The 21,907-nt window shown below is 36.6% G+C and overlaps 1 non-coding gene across 1 annotated transcript; it reads left to right on the top strand.

Annotated features, from left to right (window-relative positions):
- Positions 1–19,842: 19,842 nt before the first annotated feature.
- On the top strand, positions 19,843–19,949 carry LOC122302011. Its single transcript, XR_006240262.1, has one exon. It is a non-coding gene; the product is annotated as a small nucleolar RNA R71 (small nucleolar RNA).
- The last annotated feature ends 1,958 nt before the right edge of the window (positions 19,950–21,907 follow it).

Genomic DNA, 21,907 nt, shown 5'->3' on the forward strand with positions numbered 1-21,907 from the left:
TTCCATAGCCTTCCTCCACCTCAAGCACCCTCCCTCCTTTTTGGATGCACTGTTCACGGAGTGATGCCGCCATGCTCCGCCACCTTTGACCAGCACAAGGTCACCTTGAGCATTTCCAAGACCACGTCTAGCTATCCTCAATTCAGACCACCACTTTATGTGGTGGACAGCCACTATACGCGATGTTACCACCACGTACAACTCCTCCGATGTCTTGATCATGACAGGCAGCAAGCGACGCACAGGTTATCCCGTCGATGGTATAACCCTCTATCTCTAGTTATTTATGTTTATATTAGTTGGTCGGTTAGACTGTAAACTGTATAGTTAGTAATTGTGTAGTTCGCTACGTAGTTGTGAAGTGAAGTATAGTTGTGAAGTGTTGGACTTGATTGTGTAGTATTGTGAATTGTGCTTTGTGCTGTGTAGCGATGCACCTTGTAATCTGCGTTGCGATAATAAGTAATGTAGTAAAGGGAGTACACATGGTGCGTACTCCATGTTGGGTAACGATGCACCGTGAGGCATGCATCATAGCAGTGTGTGTTGTAGTGTGGATAGAAGAGAGTTCATGTGAGTATACTCGGTACTATTAGGGTTGTTCATCCGGATTTCGGATCGGAGATCCGGGTATACCCGGCTCGGAATCCAAATTGCAAATTTGGGCTGGATTCCGGGCCAGATATACACGGGTTATAACACAGGCCGGAACCCGGATGCATCTGGGTTTCTTACAACCCGGAATCCGAGTTCCGAGCTGTAACCAATTTTTTTTTTTTTTTTAACGAAGTCTTTATTTTTAAAAATTTTTTATTTGTAATTTAAAAGCTTATATTCTAGAAATCTTAACAGCTTTTGTTTTTTAAATCTAGAAGCCTATATTCTATTGTTACTTAACAACATATTTATCTTTTCAACTGAATGCAACTAAAAATAAATAGAAATTCAATATTTATCATAAAAAATACATGCAACTCACTGCTACATATATATTACATTATTTGATATTTTATACATTATATTACAAAATAATTAGATTACAAAACACAAAATTACAAGCCATTGTCATGATTGATGATTATCAGTTTAGGAAGAGCTTCTGGACTACTTGGTGCCAGATCTCCTTCACTGCTCCCCTTACACATCGAGCTTCTATTACATGCCGCGGCATCCCCTTGCACTTTAATATATACAAAGCAAAACACATGGAAATCAGTTAAATAAATAAGGCGACAATTAGTAATTTAAGCTTTTTTAAATTGAAGTTATTGAGTTGGGATTCTCACACTAACTGTTCCATCACCAGCGTGGCCATTGAAAAGAGCTCCCCAACCCAGAATGTCCTCTGTTATGCTTCTTATCATCCACAAAACTATCAGCATCTGCACCAAACTATTATGTTAATTTAAAAGCCATTCCTTGTATTATTATTCTACTCAATACATTACAATGCTTCGCAACGCACCCCAAACACAGTCAGCACCATCTTCTCGGCAAAAGCCATTGGACCTACTCCAATCAGAGTAAAGATTACAAATTGATCAGGTTTATATAATGGTAGAGTATCGGTAGTTCTAGAGGGTTGTTTTCACTTTTCAGTCTTACCCAACAGTTCAAGCTCCCTCTTCAAATGCGCTTTGTCCAAATAAGCAGAGAGAACCTGCCTTGAATCCCTTGTGCAATAGAACAAACAAAGTATACCCCACAACGCAAAAAAGATGAACAAAGCCAAAGGGAATCCAATCATTTATCAAACTCTATTATCTGTACCTTTCTCTATTGAATCCTCTCCTCCAAGTGAGAGAGAGAGAGAGAAACAAAAGAACACGTCTTCTACTACTATTATGTGCTAAGAACCTTTATCAGAAAAATCAGTTACTAGTCAACCTGCAAGGGGTTTTGTTTCTCTAGAAATCTAGGCCTAGAAAGATGAATGAAACATCAATTAAAATATATGTACTAAACCCCTGACAGAAAGCAAAGGGTTTCGAAACCCTTTGTTAGATCTCCCCTATAGCCACCAGTTTACCAGATCTACACAAAACAGAACAAAACTAGCACACCCATAAAAACCCCATCCTACATGTTCCAAAATCCAAACCAAACAAACCAAAACAAAACATAAAACAAAACAAGCAAACCCATAAAAATTTTCACGCCATTACAGAGAGAACAAATGTACTCATAAAAACATTACAGATCTAACCCATAAAATAATCCTCAAACGTTCAAACATTCTCATCAAAACAAACCCAAAATCAACAATGAGAGAAAAAAAAAACAAAGAGAACAAGAAATACCTGTGGATGACAACGACGACGCGAGGATCAAAACGACGCTTTGATCGACAGATGAGGCTAGGGTTTCGGCGTGAGAGAGAGAGAGAGAGAGAGAGAGAGAGAGAGAGAGAGAGAGAGAGCGAGACGACGACGAAGACAGCCACAAAACAAAGACGACGCTTTGATCGGCAGAGAAAGCTAGGTTTCGGCACGAGAGAGAGAGAGAGAGAGAGAGAGAGAGAGAGAGAGAGAGAGAGAGAGAGAGAGAGAGAGAGAGAGAGAGAGAGAGGTGAAACGAAAGGAGGGGGTGCGGCTAAAGCTAAGCAAAAACCCTAGATAATAGAAACGAAAGGAGGGGGCACGACTGAAGATAAGTGAAAACCTGAAAAATAGAAACATCAGGGTGGTAAATAAACCCGGGTATCGAGTTTTAAAACCGGAACCCAACTTGTATCCAGACCGGATAGGTCCGGATTTTCCAATACGGGTTCCGACCCAGATTTAATCCGGGCCGAAATCCAGAATCGGAATTTGGTTATCCGGGTTCCGGACCAGGCTGAATTTTTATCCAGCCCGGTTGAACAGTCCCAGGTACTATGTCGTTATACACCAGCCGGTATGTCATGAAGGGTTGGATGGCGTAGCTGAGAAGCGTGGAGTGTATGGTATAGTGTCAGAAACTGTGTAACAGTGTCCCGAAGTAGTGGTGACATGGCCTGTAGTTCGGGGTGACGGGTGTCACCTTGTGGTTGACTTATGGCTAAAAGCATATAGAAGTGGTGGAAAAGTATCAGAGAGTGCAGCGGAAGCATGACGGCATTGTGCTGTAACTCGAGAGTTTGTCTCAAGCTACGTGAGGTGACAAAGGGCATTTGTGAAAGCAGTCCTCTTGTTAAGTGGAGGGAACTGTGTAACAGTGTCTCGAAGCAGTGGTGATGTGGCCTGTAGTCTGGGGTGATGGGTGTCACCTTGTGGTTGACTTATGGCTAAGAGTATATAGAAGTGGTGAAAAGGTATCAGAGAGTGCAGCAGAAGCATGATGGGTGTCATGACGTGACTCAGGATTTGTCTCGAGCTACGTGACGTAACAGAGGTGCATTTGTGGACTTGTACAGGGCCGAGAAGTAGGCAAAATCCTATCGACCGGGTCTGAATAAGTTGGTATTGAAGTATGGAGCTTGTTTATATAAGTGCGCGTTTATTGGAATTATAAGTTGCTATTAGGTGATAAAATGGGATAAGATACAGGTGTCTTTGGCGAGAAATGTGTATCAGGCAGGTTTACCGTATGTAATGGGTAATCTGTCCTGAACATGGTTACATGATGTTTTAGCTCCAGAGTTGGCTTGAATTCATGTAGCCTAATTGGTTGGGAATGAGGATTTAGTATGGGTTAGGATATGTGAAGGTAGTAATGGGTAAGTAGTCTAAGGTTGGGACACATGACTCTATCGGTCGGAATCATGCGTAGGAATGTGGAAATAGAAGAATGAGACGGGGGTCTTAGTATCTTAACCCTAAGGTGAATCACGAGGATTCACTTCAAGAAATAGACTCTGAAGGTTTTAGCATAGTAAATGCCACGTAAGAGCCCAGGGATGGACGGAGAGTGCTCTAAGTGAGGCATAGTTCTATTTTTAGAATATTTCCTTATGCATTAGATAGATGATGACGTAAGGTTATGTGTACACATGTAGATTACCATCTAACACGCACACGAATGGACTGCATGTATTAATTATGGCATGAAGTCTAGATAAGTATTGTGATCATACTCTTCTAGAGTTTTCTATATAAACAAAGAAGAAACTGAAATCTTTTCTCTAAAAGGAAAAAAAAAACTTTTTCTCAACAAAGACACACTTTACTTGAAAAGAAAATGAAGCATAAGTTTTCAAGTATAAGTATGTAGCGGCCCTTCCTTGGCAGCCCCTTTCACGCACCCAAAGTATGTACGTGTATGCATGTGAATGGATACTATACATGGTATCTATTGTATGTATGTTCACGAAAGGAAAACAAACTGAAGCTTTAAAAGATGCAAGAACAGATGTTAAATACTAGTAGGAGCACATGGTCATTGGGGAGTCGTGGAATATCCACAGTTTCACATTAATCAAACATGTATATGTAATAAGGTCATGTTCATGTCATGTCATATTACGTCCATGTACTGTCATCTTATTTGCAAGTCATGTCATGCATGTTCAAGCTCATGTTATGATGCATACATGTAATTTTATTATCATGCATGCCTATGTATACTATTGAGAGTTTAGTAACTACCATTCCCCTTGGAATAGTAGATGATGTGTTAGGACCTAAAGAATCTATGCACAACCAACTAGACTAGGTTGAATAGAACCCATAGCGAAGATGAGAGCTGATTGTGTCGATACTCCATTTTTTGGATAGGATTTTGGACATTATAGCTGAGCTGCATGAACAACTTAGAGATTTAGTTCAATAGTTTATATTTCACATTTACATTATAAAGTATTGTCTCTATAACCTTTTTCAATTCAAACTAATTTTATAACTTTTAGATATGTGGATTTATGAAGTATGATTATGTTTTGGGATGTAGTTATTTTGGTGCATTGTGTATTTCTTAAAAAAATTATCCGCTACAAATACTACATAATTTTAGATGCATGCTAGGTGCACTACATCTTTAAATGTCTTGAATGAGAATATGTGACCTCGTGTTGTATGTCACGATGCTTCAAGTTCTGTTAAATCCAAAGCAGAGCCTACAAGCTTCACAGGGTGATATCAGAGTTTTACGTCTTCGGGTCCACATGTCCCTAGGAATTTGTACCAGAATATAGGATTGAAGTTTTAGTCTTATATTAGGATTGAATTTTTTAAGTATTAGGTTAAGCATGTGAATTTGATATATGTGAACATGTGTTTCAGGAAGTAACACATGGTGCAAGGAAGAGCACCCAGAAACCCAGGTGGAGAAGATAACTGAAAGGAACATAATCCCTCATATGGACAGAGGATAAGAAATGACTGAGGCCATTCATCTACTTATGAATTTACTCAGACAACAACAACAGCAGCAAGTGTCGAAGCAAAAGCAAGAAGTTAGGGATATCCCTACAAGAAGTTCCTAGTGTACCATTACCCAAATTCTTTGTGTAACGAATGGCCCATAAGGGTAGATAAATGGATGATAGATCTTGATTGGACCTTCAAGATTTGTTGATGCGCTAAAGATAAAGGTGTTGTATGCCAGGTATCTACTACATAGAGAAGCCAACATATGGTGGAATACAAGAAGACGGCTTCTAGCAAAGGAGTTGGAGACCTTAGCCGCCTTAACCTGGGTAAGATTTCGGGGAGAATTCCACAATAGGTTATTTCCCAAATCAATGAAGTAGCAAAAGGCACTAGAGTTCATGTCTCTGGTACAAGGCAGCATAATTGTGCAGCCATATGTTGCCAAGTTCATGGAATTGAGGGCATACTCATAAAACAAAAGCAACGGCAGCCAACGCGCAAGCACATGCAAGTAGTTAGGGGATGTGCCTACGAGAAGTTCCCAATATACCGTTACCCAAAATCTTTGGGTAATGAAGGACCAATGAGGTTAGATAAATGGAAGATAGATCTCGACTAGACCTTCAAGATTTGTGGATGCACTGAAGATCAAAAGGTGATGTACACCAGGTATCTACTACAAGGAGAAACCGTTATATGGTGGGATACAATAAGGCAACCTTTAGCAAGGGATTTGGGAACCCTAGCTGCCTTAACCTAGTTAAGATTTATGGAAGAATTCCACAACAGATTCTCTCCCAAATTAGTGAAGCAACAAAAGGCACTGAAGTTCGCATCTCTGGTACAAGACAATGTGACTCTGAAGTAGTATGCTTCCAAGTTTATGGAATTAGGGAGGTTCACACCCCACCTAATTTAAATTGAGAGAATGCCTAAATATTCCAAAGAGGACTACAACTGAGAATTTGCAGCCAATTGGTGTGTTTCAAAATCACTAATTACTAGGAGTTGGTAAATATCATCGCCATTTCTGAGGTAGAACAAAGAATTCTGACCACTTACATCAATTCTGAATGGAGGAGAGCTTTACCGTACTCTACAAGTGGAAGTGCAAATAGGAAGAGGCCATTTACTGTGCCAATCAAGAGCAAGGGTGTTGTGATTGGAAGCTAGATGCCACCCTCCAACCCTTAATGTGCAAAATGTGGCAAGTTTCACCCTAGAGAATGTTGTTTTGGGCATGGAGATTGCTTCAAGTACAGACAACCTGGGCACATGATCAAGGAGTGCCCCAACATATCTCAATTCAGTGGTGTCGCTTCAAATGCTGACAATAAGCTGAAGTCGAGGCCCCACATTCCAATGCGAGTGTACCCAGTTATGCTAGGAGATGTTGATGCTGATGCTCTAGAAACAGAAGAAACTAGCATCATTTTCAGTATTTCTCTAAGATCCCTATATCGTTAAACTAGATAGCATTGGCAGAATTGCTATTAATAGTAGTACTATTTTTGCCAATATTAGGAAACATCAGCCTGTTAAGGTTTAGAGCTTGTGCACTATTCCATTCGGGCGTGTTGAGGTCTTTTGTGTCTACAATGTTTGCTTGGATTTGTAGCTTGCAAACTGAGCTCTTACTTTGTAAGGTAGTAGTAACAATTCTTGATGAGAATAAAGTACCCCCTACCCATGTAGTTAAGGACTATCCTGTAGAGATAGAGGGTAGAGCATTGGAGGCCGATTTGATAGTGTTCAGTCTAATTTTGGGATAGATTGGTTGTTCAACAACAATGCCAAGATAAATTGTCAAAAGAGGGAAGTTGTGTTTGAATCCTTGAATGAAGATAGGGTTAGTTTTGCAGCAACATTGGTTAAGGCCACTCCTCTAGTAATTTCAACTTTACAAGCTAGGAGGTGCATCAAGGACGGTGCCTCAGCATATATGGCGATGATTGTAGATAAGTCAATCGAAAGCGAAGAAGTTTGTAGGATACCCATAGTGGAAGACTTTCCCAAAGTTTTTGATAACGAGTTACCAAGACTTCCACTAGACAAAGAGATTGAGTCTAGAATTGAATTAGAACCTGTGATGGCTCCAATGCACAAGGCACCATATCGTATGGCTCCCACGGAGTTGGAGGAGGTCAAATTGCATTAACTACAGAGAGTTGATCAAGGTGATGATAAAGAATAAGTATATGTTGACTTGAATTGACGAACTACTAGATCAACAACAAGGAGTATCGATATTTTTGAAGATTGATATGTGATCTAGATATCATCAGCTTAAGGTCAAAGAACAAGATGTGCTAAAAGGTGCCTTTAGGACAAGGTACGACTACTACGAGTGTTTGGTGATGCCTTTTGGATTAACCAATGGTCTAACAGCATTCATGGATATGATAAACAGAATATCCACACCTTACCTAGATAGTTTTGTTGTCTATTAATTGATGACATCATACTTTATTCAAAGAGCAAAGAATAGCATGGAAGTCACCTAAGTATGGATGTAACCATACTTAGAGATCAAGAGTTGTATGCCAAGCTTAGTAAGTGTGAGTTCTAGCTTTGTGAAGTGAAGTTCTTGGGTCATGTTATTTTTAATGGAGTAGTGGTCGACCCTAGTAAGATTGAAGTAGTGTTGAATTGGCAGAGGCCGACTAGTGTGCATGACATTCGTGTTTCTTGGGATTGGCTAGTTATTAGAAGAGGTTTGTTTGGAGTGAAAAGTGCGAGGCTACTTTCCTCAAGTTAAAGAAAAGACTTACAACAACATTGATACTTACACTGCTAGAGCCTCATAAGTCTTATGTGGCATATAGCAATGCATCCAAAGCATAACTCAGATATGTGCTGATCTAGGAAGGATGGGTAGTCGCCTATGCTTTATGTCAATTGAAGGACCATGAGCAAAATTATCTTATTCATGACCTGGAATTAGCTGCTGTGGTTTTTGTTCTAAAGATTTGGAGACATTACTTGTGTAACACCCCACTTAAAAATACCTCAGGACTTGGCCTTAGCACCCATAATTCTAGTTAGTATAAGTTGTGATTTTTTTTTTTTAGAAAGGAAACTTTTAGAGCTTGAATTGGCATAAGAGCTGGCACCTTTGGATTAGTTAGAATTATAATACTTTTATTTGATGATCCTAACCCTTTTCTCTACATGTTATGATGTTGGTTTGAAGATGTTAGGAGTTGATTTGTAAAGATATGATTTTTATGCAAGAAAATACTCGATTGAGTTAAAAGTTTGATGCTTTCAGATAGATCCATATTTTGGTTTACTTTTGGCAATGTGATTTTAAGTTTAATGCTTGGATCTACTTTAGTACATATTTTTTAAACCATATGATATTGTTGGTTTGAACATTTATTCATGGTATCTCTCAGATAAAGTGTTTGATCAAATCAAAGTTGAGAAAAAATTATGTTTTTGACTAGGTGTTGGAATCAAGTACTTCAACATTTATTGTTGGATCTACTTTAGTACATATTTTTAAACCATATGATATTGTTGGTTTGAACATTTATTCATGGTATGTCTCAGATCAAGTGTTTGATCAAATCAGAGTTGAGAAGAAAATTTGTTTTTGACTAGGTGTTGGAGTTGAGTACTTCAAGTGAGATTTTGTGATTTTTGGTTACTTTAATATGTTGATTCAATGAATGTTAGCTCTTAAGAATGTGTTATGAATATGTTAGAAGAAGGTTTTGAATTTTTAGAAGTTCCTGGAGAAATTTTGATGAAGGTCAAAACCTTGAAATTCAAGGGTTTGTGTTTTGGTTAAAAGTTTGGATCTTTGCTTAACAAATTTTGTGTTTTGTGAAGTAGATTTTCTTGTGTGTTTTAAACATGTTTTTAAGCTTAGAATATGAGGAGCCTTGTTGCAATATTTTAGTTTAATCATGAGTTTTGAAGTTTGATGAAATTGCAACAAAAATCAAAAGATATGGCCTTTGGAAGTTTCGGCCTTGCGATGTTTTTCATAGTTGTGATTGGTTTGGATTTTTTTTCTAAGTTGATATCTGAGTTTAGGGAAAAATTGGAGTTAAGATGTGAAACCCGTAAATTAGGGGTAGAATGGTCATTTTTTCACATGTAAAAGTAATTTTACTTTAAATTAACATTTTTCATGTTTCTGAAGCATTCGTGATAAAATTTAATATTTAGAGCTCATACTTACAATTTCTTGTGTTTTACACTTTTTCTCATAAAATGCAATGATCACTATAAGTTAGCTTCTAACTTACTGTTAGATTACTATGTATGTGTGATGAATAATAAAACTATTGTCTATGTAGTTATGTTATTCTATATGCCATGTTATGCCATGTTACATCATGTATTTATGTTATGTATGTTATATTCTTTCACGACATATGTATCTATTTATTCTGTCATGAAATATTTATCTACTAAACAATATATTCTATCATGTAATGCTATCTATTATACATTATGTCATGTCACATAATTTTGTCTATTATATGTTATGCCATGTTACGTACTATTTGTTGGTTCATGTTATGTCAAGCCATGCCTCTCACGCATATGTCACGTTACGTTACATCAGTCTCACGTATATGTCACATTACATTACGTCAGGTCATTTATCCTTTCATTTTATGTCACATTATGTCCCGAGGATAGTTTGTATATCTCAAAACTAGTATTTTCACGCCAATCAAGTCTATTTACATTTATCACAAGCCTAAATGCTAGGATGGTTTAATGTCCTAATGGAACTCTTTTGTTTATGCTGGAGTGTCTAAATTAGTATGAAATCCCCTGATTTGGCAAAGTAAAGTTCAATGGGTTTTGAATGGGACCTAATTAATTGGTCACTATAGCGAAGAAGGGCACTAATGTCGATGGTGCCCCATACATTTCAGTTTCATTTTATATGTACTCGTGCTAGTATAGATACCTGACATGAGATACATACAATATGTGTGTCTATAGCAAGCGTAGATACCTGTGATCTGGCACGTATGATAACACACTCACAACTGATGCAGATCCCAGTGTTGTGATGCAGTAATCGGTAGGGACACACGGCACAAGGGGGAACTATGCAGCACCCTTATTTCACCTTTATTAATCACACTTAATTATTGAACAATATTTCAAATTCATGTATTTCACATTTATGCTCTTGTTATTTAATGTTCAGTTCATGTTCAATTTCAGTCATTTAACATTTAGTTAATGTTCAATTCAAATTCAATTCATGTTCAGTTCACATTCAACTTTATGTCATGTTTAAGTTCACGTCAGTTCAATTCTTCTCATGCCAGTTCATGTCAGGTCGAGTTTCAAGTTCAATCTGTGTTCTGTTTAAGTCATGTCAAGTTATATGTCAAGTCACGTCATGCTTGTTTATGATTATCATGTATGCATTCATACTTTTATTGTCATGTATGCATATTTAAATTGTATATTAAGTTTCCTGTTAGCTTGCTGAGATTTGTAATTAAATCTCACTGTGATAATCCCAAATACCATAACTCCCAGAATGGTAGATCATGTACCAGAATCAGGAGACGTGGTAGATGATCGACTGGAGGCAGTCAACTAGATAGCAATGGCATGACGTGGAGCACATCACTTTGACGCTCTATTTCCTCGATAGTATTATGGCATTCTTCACCAATTTGTACAAGCTAGTTGATGGATTAGCCTAACAGCTACAGAAGTTTTGCATGTACTTAAAGAGCTCCATCTCCAGTACTAATTATGTTACAGGCCTATTGGGAAAGTACTGTAACTTTTTGATATTAGTTATATTATGAACATCATAAAGTATGTTTATGTTTTTCGAATACATTACTTTTGGTACAAAGTACTGCTCAATGAAAAAAAGTATCATCTACGAATAATGCATATTGTTAGTTGCATACTAGGTGCATTGCATCTTTATCTATTATGAACGGAGGCAGGTAACTTTGTGTTGCATATCCTGATACTTCAAGTTCCATCAAATCCCAAGCGGAATCTGGGGGCATCACAGAAGAAGCTCAATCTCTTCCTATACAGTAAATCTTGATAATATGAAAATGTACCAAGATCTGAAATGTCATTTCTGGTGGGAATGAATGAAGAAGGACAAGGCAGAATTTGTCAACAGATATTCTATCTACATATTTCTTAAGCAGAGCATCAGAACCCGATAGGTGTGTTGCAGTCACTGCTAATCCCAGAATGGAGGTGGTAGGATATGTCGATGGATTTTGTATTAGGTTTTTCAATAATTGTAGCTGGGAATAATACTATCTAGGTGATAGTTGACCTGTTAACTAAGAGCTTTCACTTTATACCCATCAAGAATACAGACTCTTTGGAAAGATTGGCAAGAGTTTATGTGTCAGAGATTGTTAAACTACACAAAGTACCAAGAATGATCATGTCAGACAGAGACCCTCGTTTCCCGTCTCAGTTTTGGCAGAGTTTGATGAGCGCCAACCTGAAATTCAGTAGTGCCTACTATCCTCAAACAGACGGACAGACTGAAAGGATGATACATACTCTAGAAGACATGCTTAAGGTCTATGTTCTGGAGCATGAAGGAAATTGGGAAAAGCAGCTACCTCTAATGAAGTTTCCTTACAACAATAGCTTTCAAACCGCCATTCAGATGGTACCCTATGAGGCTTTGTATGAAAGGAATGCAAATCCCCTTTGTATTGGGACAAAGCCAGGGAAAATAAGGTGATTGGATTAGAAGTCCTGCAAGATGTAAAGGACCAAGTTCTAATGATCAGAGAAATGATAAAGACAGGGCAAAGTAGGAAGAAGAGTCACACCAACAACAAAAGAAGAAATCTAGATTTTGAAGTCAAAGATTAGGTCTATATGAAAGTGTCTCCCATGCGGGAAGTGACCTGATTCGGTGTTAAGGGAAAATTGTGTCTGAGATACGTGGGACCATACAAGATCTTAGAGGAAGTGGGAATAGTTGCATGTTGTTTGGATTTACAAACAGAATGCCAAGTAATCCTCAATGTGTTCCATGTGTCCTAGCTAAAGAAGAGCTTTGGGGATTAAACTCTAGTAGTTGTAGATCCTAAGAGTAAACCTCTATAACCGAACCTAACCTATGAGGAAAAACCAATGCAAATTATTGATTGGAAAGATAAGGAATTGAATAGCTGCAAGATTCCATTGGTCAAAGTACTGTGGCAAAATTATAACATTTAGGAAGCAACTTGGGAGAAAGAGGTTGATATGAAAGCCAAGTACCCTCATCAATTTGGATTGTAGTGTATTTTGTTTTGTCTGTGAACATGGCTTAGCTACTTCTGTATTTACCATTTTGTATGAGGTTGCATTGCATCAATCAGTATTTGTGCTTTATTTGTTTGGATATCAAATAAAGTCTATTCACCTCAACTTTGTTTTGGTCCATGTATGGTTGTTCTATAGGGTTTTTTTCCTTCCATTTTTTGCTCTAACTTTTGCAACTTTCATGGCACAAGAAAGGAAGACTGCACGAAAGTCCACACTTTCCACACAGCGGGTTAGAGAGATGAGAGAGGGGCACTGCCCATTGGCAGGCAATGGGAAAATGGGAGCACCATCGCACCTAGGTCATGGATATTGATAACGATGGGAAGGGATCCTAGTGGAAGACCCTTCCCCATGAGGATTGATTTCCACCTCGCCACCCCTCTACATGGACCGATAGAGACAGCTTCCATGCTAGGAGGCCATTTGACCAAGTGGAGTCCAGCTACATAGCCATGCTGTCGATCCTAAGCCCGAGATATCGGGATCTTTGATGTCATCAACTCATCTAGGACGATTGCTTATGTAAGGGCATATTCTCAACATCAACAAGGTGAGGAGGATGAGCAACATATCGACCCAGGGCATTGCACCAACATGATGTATGACTTCGACGACAACATGTTGTACTATCTGCCACAACATACCATATCAGTGGAGTTTGACATAACTCCACTTGCATCACCAAGCTACTCTATGTCTAGCGACGAGCAGTATGCTTAGTGAGTTTTATCTTGTCCTTTTATGTGGTGGTTAGTTATATTATGTATGCATACTCTGATTTCAAGGATGAAATCTTCTTCTTAGGATGGGAGGATGGAACAACCTAAAAAAAATATTCAATAGATAAATTTTGTTAAACCCTAGAAACATCATGAAAAATTGAAAGGATTTCACAAAACAAGTGATTTATTAGGTTTTAGTCCGTTAGTGTAGTTGGATCCTGATCTGCTATGGTGATAGAGTTGCCTTTTTATTTAATTAAGGTGCATAAGAGTATAATTTTATGAAATGGATTGCACCATTAGATTCAAATGAATATTTAAAGTTTTACGGTGTAATAAAAAGTTTTGAATTTTTAGGGTAAATAGTGGACGGCAATAGCTTTCTATTTTATTTTATTTTATTTTATTTTTAGAAAAGCACTCCATTTCATAAAGGCATAACACGTTAAGACAAGTTACAATAGTGTTGATCAATGAAAATTACATTCTCAATGATAGGAGGAATACTATTCCACCAAATATTCATATCTTCAATGGACCATGCATGTCTAGTAAGTCGATGAGCAGCCTCATTGGTTGATTTGTTACTATGATGAATTCTACATTGAGGAAAAGTTTACATAATACTGTTAACATCTGCTCCCACTTATCTGATTGTAGCACTCAAATCAATTGTGTTATTGACTTCCTCCACAAAGAACAAGCAATCACTTTCAATAATCAGATTAGGGATACCAATATTCATGCAAAGCTATGGTCCCTCAACAAAGCCACTACTTATAATTGTTTTGCTTTTAGATGAACAGATTCAGCTTTATTAAATGCCATAAGTACCTCTCCCACATAATTCCACAATATTGCACCCAAACTAGCTTTATGCAAATCAAAGAAAAGTGCACCATCTATATTAAGCTTAAAAGAATCCTGTGGTGGAGGCGACTAGCTAAACATCAAATCCTTAGAAATTGGAAGACCTTTATGGTACATAACAAAATTAGTCTTCAGTTTCTTTGAGAAAGAAAATCCAATAACTTGTTGTGGTGGTAAAGCAATCTGATCATGAACCATCTTATTCCTTCTAAACCAAAAACCCCAAGCCATTAGGAAGAAATCAGTCAACTCATCAGCTGTGCCCTTGAAGAAAATTTCCATTGAAGTAATGAATGAACTGAAATGGAATCCATTTCGCAAGACAGAGAATCTACAAGTCAAGAATTCATGAATAAAGGGCGATTTGTCAACAGCATTGCCCACTAATATCCAGCTTTCTCTTAATCAAGCTAGCCTTGGTAGGTAAACTTTTTTTGCATGCTCTCTAAGCAAAAACTTTGATCTAATGAGGAATTTTTAATTTTCAGAAAGCACCCAAAACTTCTTTATCAAATCATCATTTGAGGACCACAATCAGGTTCCAAGCAAGTTTTAAAAAATCTGTAGGCACTTTTAACGGAAAAAATACCCGACTTTTCATGCTCCCACATCTATTGATCTAAAGCTCTAGAATTGCTAGGATGCAACCTAATAATGGCATCAACATTTTTGGATTGAATAGAGCTCTGACCTTTGATGAGCTCCACCATTTAGTACTTGGATCAATTAATGAAGAGACTTGATCCTCCAATTGACAGAGTTGCTCCACACTTTGATCAGTACCCAGTTCATGTCTCAGATTTTGAATCCCAGGGATTCATGCATCATTTAAAATATGAATAGAGCTTCCATTTTCCACATTCCACCTACCCCCTTCACAAGCAGGTTCTTGGCCTCTCATATTCCTCTCCAAGCATAGGAGGGATTACCACCAAAAGAAGCTGCCAATAGGTTTCCATTAGAAATCTAGCAGCATACATCTTAAGGAACAAACTCTCATTATTTTGCAATAGTCTCCAAGCTTGTTTTGCCAACATAATCATATCAAAAGTCTCTAGTTCCCTAAACCCCATCCCTCCAACAAATTTTGATTGGCACATTTTCTTCCAGCTTATCCAATGCACATTCTTCTCCTCATTCTTTTGACCCCACCAATATTTGGCCATCATACTCTCTATTTCATAACAAAGCTTGGATGAAAGTCTAAAGCAACTCATAGCATAAGATGGGATTAAAGCTACAGCTTTTAGAAGAATTTCCCTTCCTCCTTGAGAGAACATATTCCCTTTCCATCCTTGCAATTTTAGCCAAACTCTATGCTTGAGCTCAACAAATGCACTTGATTTTGTCCTACCTACCACTAGAGGCAGGCCAAGATATTTTTCATATTGCTACACTTGAGATGAGCTCCACAAATTCATAATAGACTACCTTTTCTTCATATCCACATTGGCACTGAAAACCATTGTTGTTTTTTCTCTATTTAACTTTTGGCCTGAAGCAACGTCATATTGATTCAACAAAACTTGCAATCTAACATTTGTATCCACATCTGCAGCACAAAAAATAAGCTATCATCTACAAATAACAGATGATTTAGCTTAGGAGCCCCACGACAAATCTGGATTCCAAGAACAGACTTAGATCTTTCAGCTTCTCTCAATAGACTAATCAATCCTTCGGTACACAAGAGGGAAAGGTAAGGAGAAATGGGGTCTCCTTGCCTCAAACCTTTTGAAGGAACTATAACTCCAGTTGGTGAACCATTAATCAAAACTGAGAAAGAAAGGGTCATAACATACTTTATCACCAGCTGAATTGTTTTCTTATGGAAACCCAATTTTCTCATAATAGATTCAAGGAAACTCCATTCTACCCTATTGTAAGCTTTACATATGTCAAGGTTGAGGGATATAGAGCCTTTCTTTCCTTTCTTTTTCCTCTTTAAGAAGTGTAAAACTTCATAGGCCAAAAGTATATTATCTTTGAGATAAGTCTTCCAAGTAAGAATGATGACTAAGAATCTGATATGACCACTAGTAACACTTGCTTAATTCTAATAGCAATAACCTTAGATATTAACTTATATATGACATTACATAAGCTAATAGGTCTAAAGTCATTAACATTTTGAGGACATTTCTTCTTAGAAACTAGGGTGATGAATGTATGATTAACAGCTTGAGGAAATTCACAATGATTCAAAGCATGTAATACAGCAGAAGTGATGGGATGCCATCAGGCCCTAAAGCTTTATTAGGTTGCATCTCTTTCAAAGCTTGGAGTAATTCAACAGTTGTGTATGATTTGATAAGATCAGCATTCATCTCAGTCAAGACCTTCCTCTCCATTTTATCAAGAATAACCTCTTGATCTCAAGAACCTGCAGAAGTAAACAATGAAGAAAAGTGGTTAACAATTAATCTGTCACATTGTTTTCCTTCCTTCCATCAACCCCCCTCATTTATTAGCTTTGAGATATAATTCTTTTTCTTTCTTTGAGAGGCTTTAGCATGAAATAGTTTTGTATTTTGGTCCCCTTCAGCTAACCATAAAGCCCTTGATCTTTGTTTCCACATAATCTCTTCTCTATCCATCCATTTTTTAACCTCATCGCAGCTACACCAACCTCTCTATAATTTAAAATTGTTGGGTCTTTCATTTGTTCCAAGGAAAGCTTGAGCCTTGCCTCTTGCAGCTTGACATGTACCTTGCCAAATTTGGACTTATTACATCTTTGTAATTTGTTACTACAGCCAAAAATGAAATTCATAACACCTTGCATACCACTCAAAGAGGCAGCAGTGGTCCACTCATTCTTAATTATATTTGAACATTCAACTTCCCCAAGCCACATTGTCTCAAATCTAAAAGGTTTAGAACCTCCCTTTCTTAACTGTGCACCTTCTAACTCAATCCATAATGTGAGATGATCAAAGTAAGAAATGGAGCCATTGGTGACTGAGGCTCTATTAAACAGAGTACACCAAAAATTATTACCAAGAAATCTATCAAGCCTCTCTGAAATCTGACTTAAATCTTGTCTTCCATTATACCAAGTATATTTTGGACCACAAAAAACAAGATCCCTTAACTCACAGTCCAGAAACATTTGTTGAAAGTCAAGCATTTGCCGTTGTGATCTATCTCTTCCCCCCCACCCCCCCCCCCCCCCCCCCCCCCAAAAAAAAACAAATTCTCCTCTAATGTTAAAATGTCATTGAAGTCACCAAAAACTAGCCAAACATCAGTAGGATCCTTTTTCAATCTTCTTAACAACTTCCAAGTTTCCATACGTCTTGCAGTTTCAGGCTGGCCATAGATACCCATTAAGTACCAATGGCTTGAATGTTCAGTTACCTTAACATCAGTATGCGAAGCTAAGTAACTAAGGATTGACAATGGCACTTCCTTCTTCCTTAGCAGTGCTAGGCCCCCACTTCTACCCACAGCTTCAACTATTAAGCAGCAATTAAACTTTAATCTAACTCTACATAATTTCATGTTTGCACCATTAAGTTTTGTCTCTTGAAAGAACAAAACATCAAGATCTTCTCTTCTAATTAGATCAAAAATAGTACAAATACCATGAGGGTTCCCAACCTCTTGTATATATTCCAAGTTAGGACCTTCATTAAGCTTGGTGGGGCTGTGTACCAGCCACCACCGAAACCTGTTGATTGGGTTCCTCATCCCTATTATGGATATTTTCTTTGTTTTTAAGTCTCTTGGAAGCTCTAGCTAGTTTCAAAACATCATCAGAGCCTAGAGACCTTTTGGACCTCCCATGATCATTTACAGATAATGAATGGTGTATCTAAGGCCTTAGGAACTTAGGAGTAGAATTTCACAAAACAAATTGTACCATTAGGTTCATAGAAATATTTATGATTTTATGACGTAATAAAAAGTTTCAAGATTTTTCAGGTGAATAGTAATACTCAAGAGAGCGCCAGGTGCAATTAGTTTAAATAGCTATCAAATTGCTATGTAGGATGTTTAAATTCACTAAGGATCACTAGGATTACTTTTTGGTTGGACACATGGCACAATCCTGGCCATCCAATTTAAAAACTCTAAGACACATGTCAAGTGGAGGACAAGAGCGATGAATGGAGTGTGATTCAAGCTATGTGATCATACCTCTTACACCAAATACTATTCCATCTAACCAAATACTATTTAGTCAACTAAGAGAGGGTTTCAACTCTAATGCAACCCCAAACCATTAGAATCCAATCGAAACCTTAAATCTCATGTGATGGCTTAAACCTAAGCCTAACTGCGTATATACAGAATAATGTAGTAGGTTCACACTTGCACCAAAATCCAACAAAGCTTTCTCAATGTGCTGATTCCCAATCTTGCATGAAATCGTGGGAGTTCTAGGGTCCTTTGGGTATTTACTCTGAATGAAAAAACTAGCCTACTCAATCAAAAATGTCTTTTTTGGAACATTGGTTTTTCTTTTTACTATAACAAGATCCTTCAGAAACTTTGCATAAGCAGATACTTGCTGAATTGCATTAACAAATGGTATTTTAATTTGTACTTGGTTAAAAACCTCCATTAATATCATCAAATTTAGCATTTTTATAATGATTGGCCAATATGAGGAAATGGGGCTCTAGAACAAATTTATTAACAATCTTAGAAGGCTAGAATCATGAACTTTGAGGGATGTTGGGTTGATATTCTTTTTCTCTGTGGAGTTCAACTCATCATCTCTTGGTATTTTAACTGGAGGGTGGTAATGGATTGAACCTGCTCCTATCTCTGAGTAGAACTGGATGCATTATTGAGGGCATACTGTCCTTTTGGATTAGGTATAGGTTAACTCGGGATTTTTTCTCTCTCCCTCTCACCAACATAGGTTTCTAACTGGCCAACTTGACTCTCTAAGTCTGAAATTGCTTGAGTATTCAATTGAGTGGGATTCCTCATTTTTTGAATGGTCTGGTTAGTGGATTGCATGAATACCTTAAGAGACTCCTCTAAGGATGATTGTTGTCGTGGCGGTGCCCCAAATGGAGGAGTAGATTGAGAAACATGAGGATAAATTGGGTTTGGTGGATGGAATTGACTTTATTGTTTTTATTGTTGCCTCTGTGGTCTACCTAAATTAAAGGCAAGTTGGTTCGGCCTCTAGGAGAATTTAGGATAATTTCACCAATTAGGATTGAATATCTCTAAAAAATGACTAGAAAATGGCATACCAAAATTATTTAATGTATTTGCTTGCTTAGCATAGCACTCTAAATAAGCTTGTGTGGAAGAACACAAACGGAAGGACACGTTTGTGTCATATGCATTTGATTAGCACAGAGAGAACACACTCCATCCTGAACTTGATTGACATAATTGATGGTTCTATTTAGAATCAAAGCTTCTACCTTATAAATTAGATTGTCTAATTTGACCTTAATATCATATTTTCACTCAATTCGTACAAACTTTTTTCTTGATTGTCTGGATGATCTCTCTCTACAATTAGAAAAGTCCCATTGTTGGGAGCTGTCGCAATGAGTCTTTTCGGATAAATTTTCAAAAACTTTCTATGCCTCACCATTCATTAAACTCAAAAATTCACCATTGTTCATTGACCTAATCATGTTAAGATTTGTCTGAGTTAAACCATTATAAGAATATTATACCAATCTTTATGTCTCTCATGGTGGGGACACTTGAGAAGCAGATCCTTAAATCTCTCTCAATTCTCATAAAAACTTTCATTATCTTCTTGATAAAAATCAACAATCTCTCTCCTCAAAGTATTGGTTTTTGACATTGGAAAAAAATTAGAGAGAAATTTTGTGACAAAAATATCCCAAGAAGTGATAGATCTAAAATGTAAAGAATTAAGCCATGCATTTGCCTTATCATTTGAAGAAATGGAAACAAGCATAGGCAAACTAACTCATCAGTGAAATTTTGGAACCTAAAGTTAGCAGAAATTTCAAGAAAATCCTTTACGTGTATGTAAAGATCTTCTCTCACAAAATCATGAAAAGTAAGATGCAGTTGAATTATATATGGCTTCAACTCAAAGTGTGATGCAGTAGTTGTAGACAACACTATATATGGTGGAGGGTTGGTGGTAATGGGTGACAACAACTCCCTAATAGTTTTTGAATCCTCAAGATTTTCCCCCACTATAGACAAAGAATCAAAATTTAGACTAGTAAGACAATATGTATGATCACGTATCCACGTTTTCATACATAGCACAATATTACAATTTTCTTTTTGAATTTTTCAAAATTTTTTTTTATATGTTTTTCTACAACTAGTAGAAGAATAAATTTAATCAATATTCAATGTGTCTTCCTAACCAAGTCTTTAACAACGATGCCAAAAACTTATGAAATTTTAATTATACTCACAACTTTACGAACCATACCAAAGTACATTTTAGTAAGAACGAGGTTGAACCCACATGGACGTGTAAAAGTGTAGGAAACCAATCAAATATAAACTAAATAAATTCTAATCCAATTCAACAAAATGAGTTCTAAAATAAAATAAGAAATTAGGAATTAAACAATCAATGAATCAAAGCAAGAAATAATCAAATTTATAAGCTAATAAAAGAACTAAAATAAAATTTAAAGATGCAATTAATCTAAACACTGAATAAACTATTAATGAAGAATGAACTAAGGTCTTAGAATCCACCTCATTAATTCATAGTAATATAAATTTATAATAATTTATTCTTCCTGAACATCTACATGATAATCTAGAAATCAATCTTGTTAACATGGAAAATATCATTTTTTTTTAAAAGATATGTAAAGTATGTTCTTCTACGTTCAAAAATATAAAATCAAATCATCATTTGTATCTGTTAAAACAAACCATAAAAGATATTGGATTTTATTTTTAACAAAATTATGAATTAGGCTCTCAACTGATTAAAATTATTTTAGATCATGAGAAAAATATGATTGAACTCATATTAGGAATTCTTTCTCTCAATTGGTATAAAGTAAGAATGATAGATCATTGAACATACAAATAATTGGGAAAAATCAATCTCATAAGTAATATTATTAATCTTAAATAAAGTTTCATTCTCAACCTTCGTTGAATAATTAGCTAGAAAAATTCATGAAAATAAACTCTTAAATCTAAACGTAAATAAATATCAACATAATATTTAATAAAAATTAAATAGAAATAAAAAGCACAGTACTTTCAAACTTAAACATAACTCCAATTTATTTTTTTCTTCTTCTTCCTGATGCTACTGCAGCTCTCATTTATTTTTCTTTGGAAAAATTTAGTTGTAAGCAATTATACGTACCAATACATGCACCAATCCAATATGATTGGTTAGAAAGTATACTTTATTGAAAACAATGCCAATTTAAATTTTGAATATGAAGGTATCAGTATTGGTATGCAGATTAGTACACAGATTCGTCTGTACGTTGCAAAACTCTTTTTCTTTTTCTTCTTTGATTTTGTTCATTCGTCCATAATGAGCCCTCGTCTCCCATGTCATATATATCTAGGCTGCTGGCATGCTGCATACGTGTTTGGTCTATTTATAGACCTTAGACTTAGGGGATGTTTAGAAATATTTTTCATTACATCACATCTCATTTTCTTTCCAAACATATTCAAATACAAATATTTTCAAACTAATCACTACAACTTTCTTAACTTTTTCAATAAAAAATAATTCAACTTTGTTAAAACTCTAAAACAAAAATTATATTTTAATAA

This window comes from Carya illinoinensis, chromosome 2 (genome assembly GCF_018687715.1).
Source record: "Carya illinoinensis cultivar Pawnee chromosome 2, C.illinoinensisPawnee_v1, whole genome shotgun sequence".
NCBI lineage: Eukaryota > Viridiplantae > Streptophyta > Magnoliopsida > Fagales > Juglandaceae > Carya > Carya illinoinensis.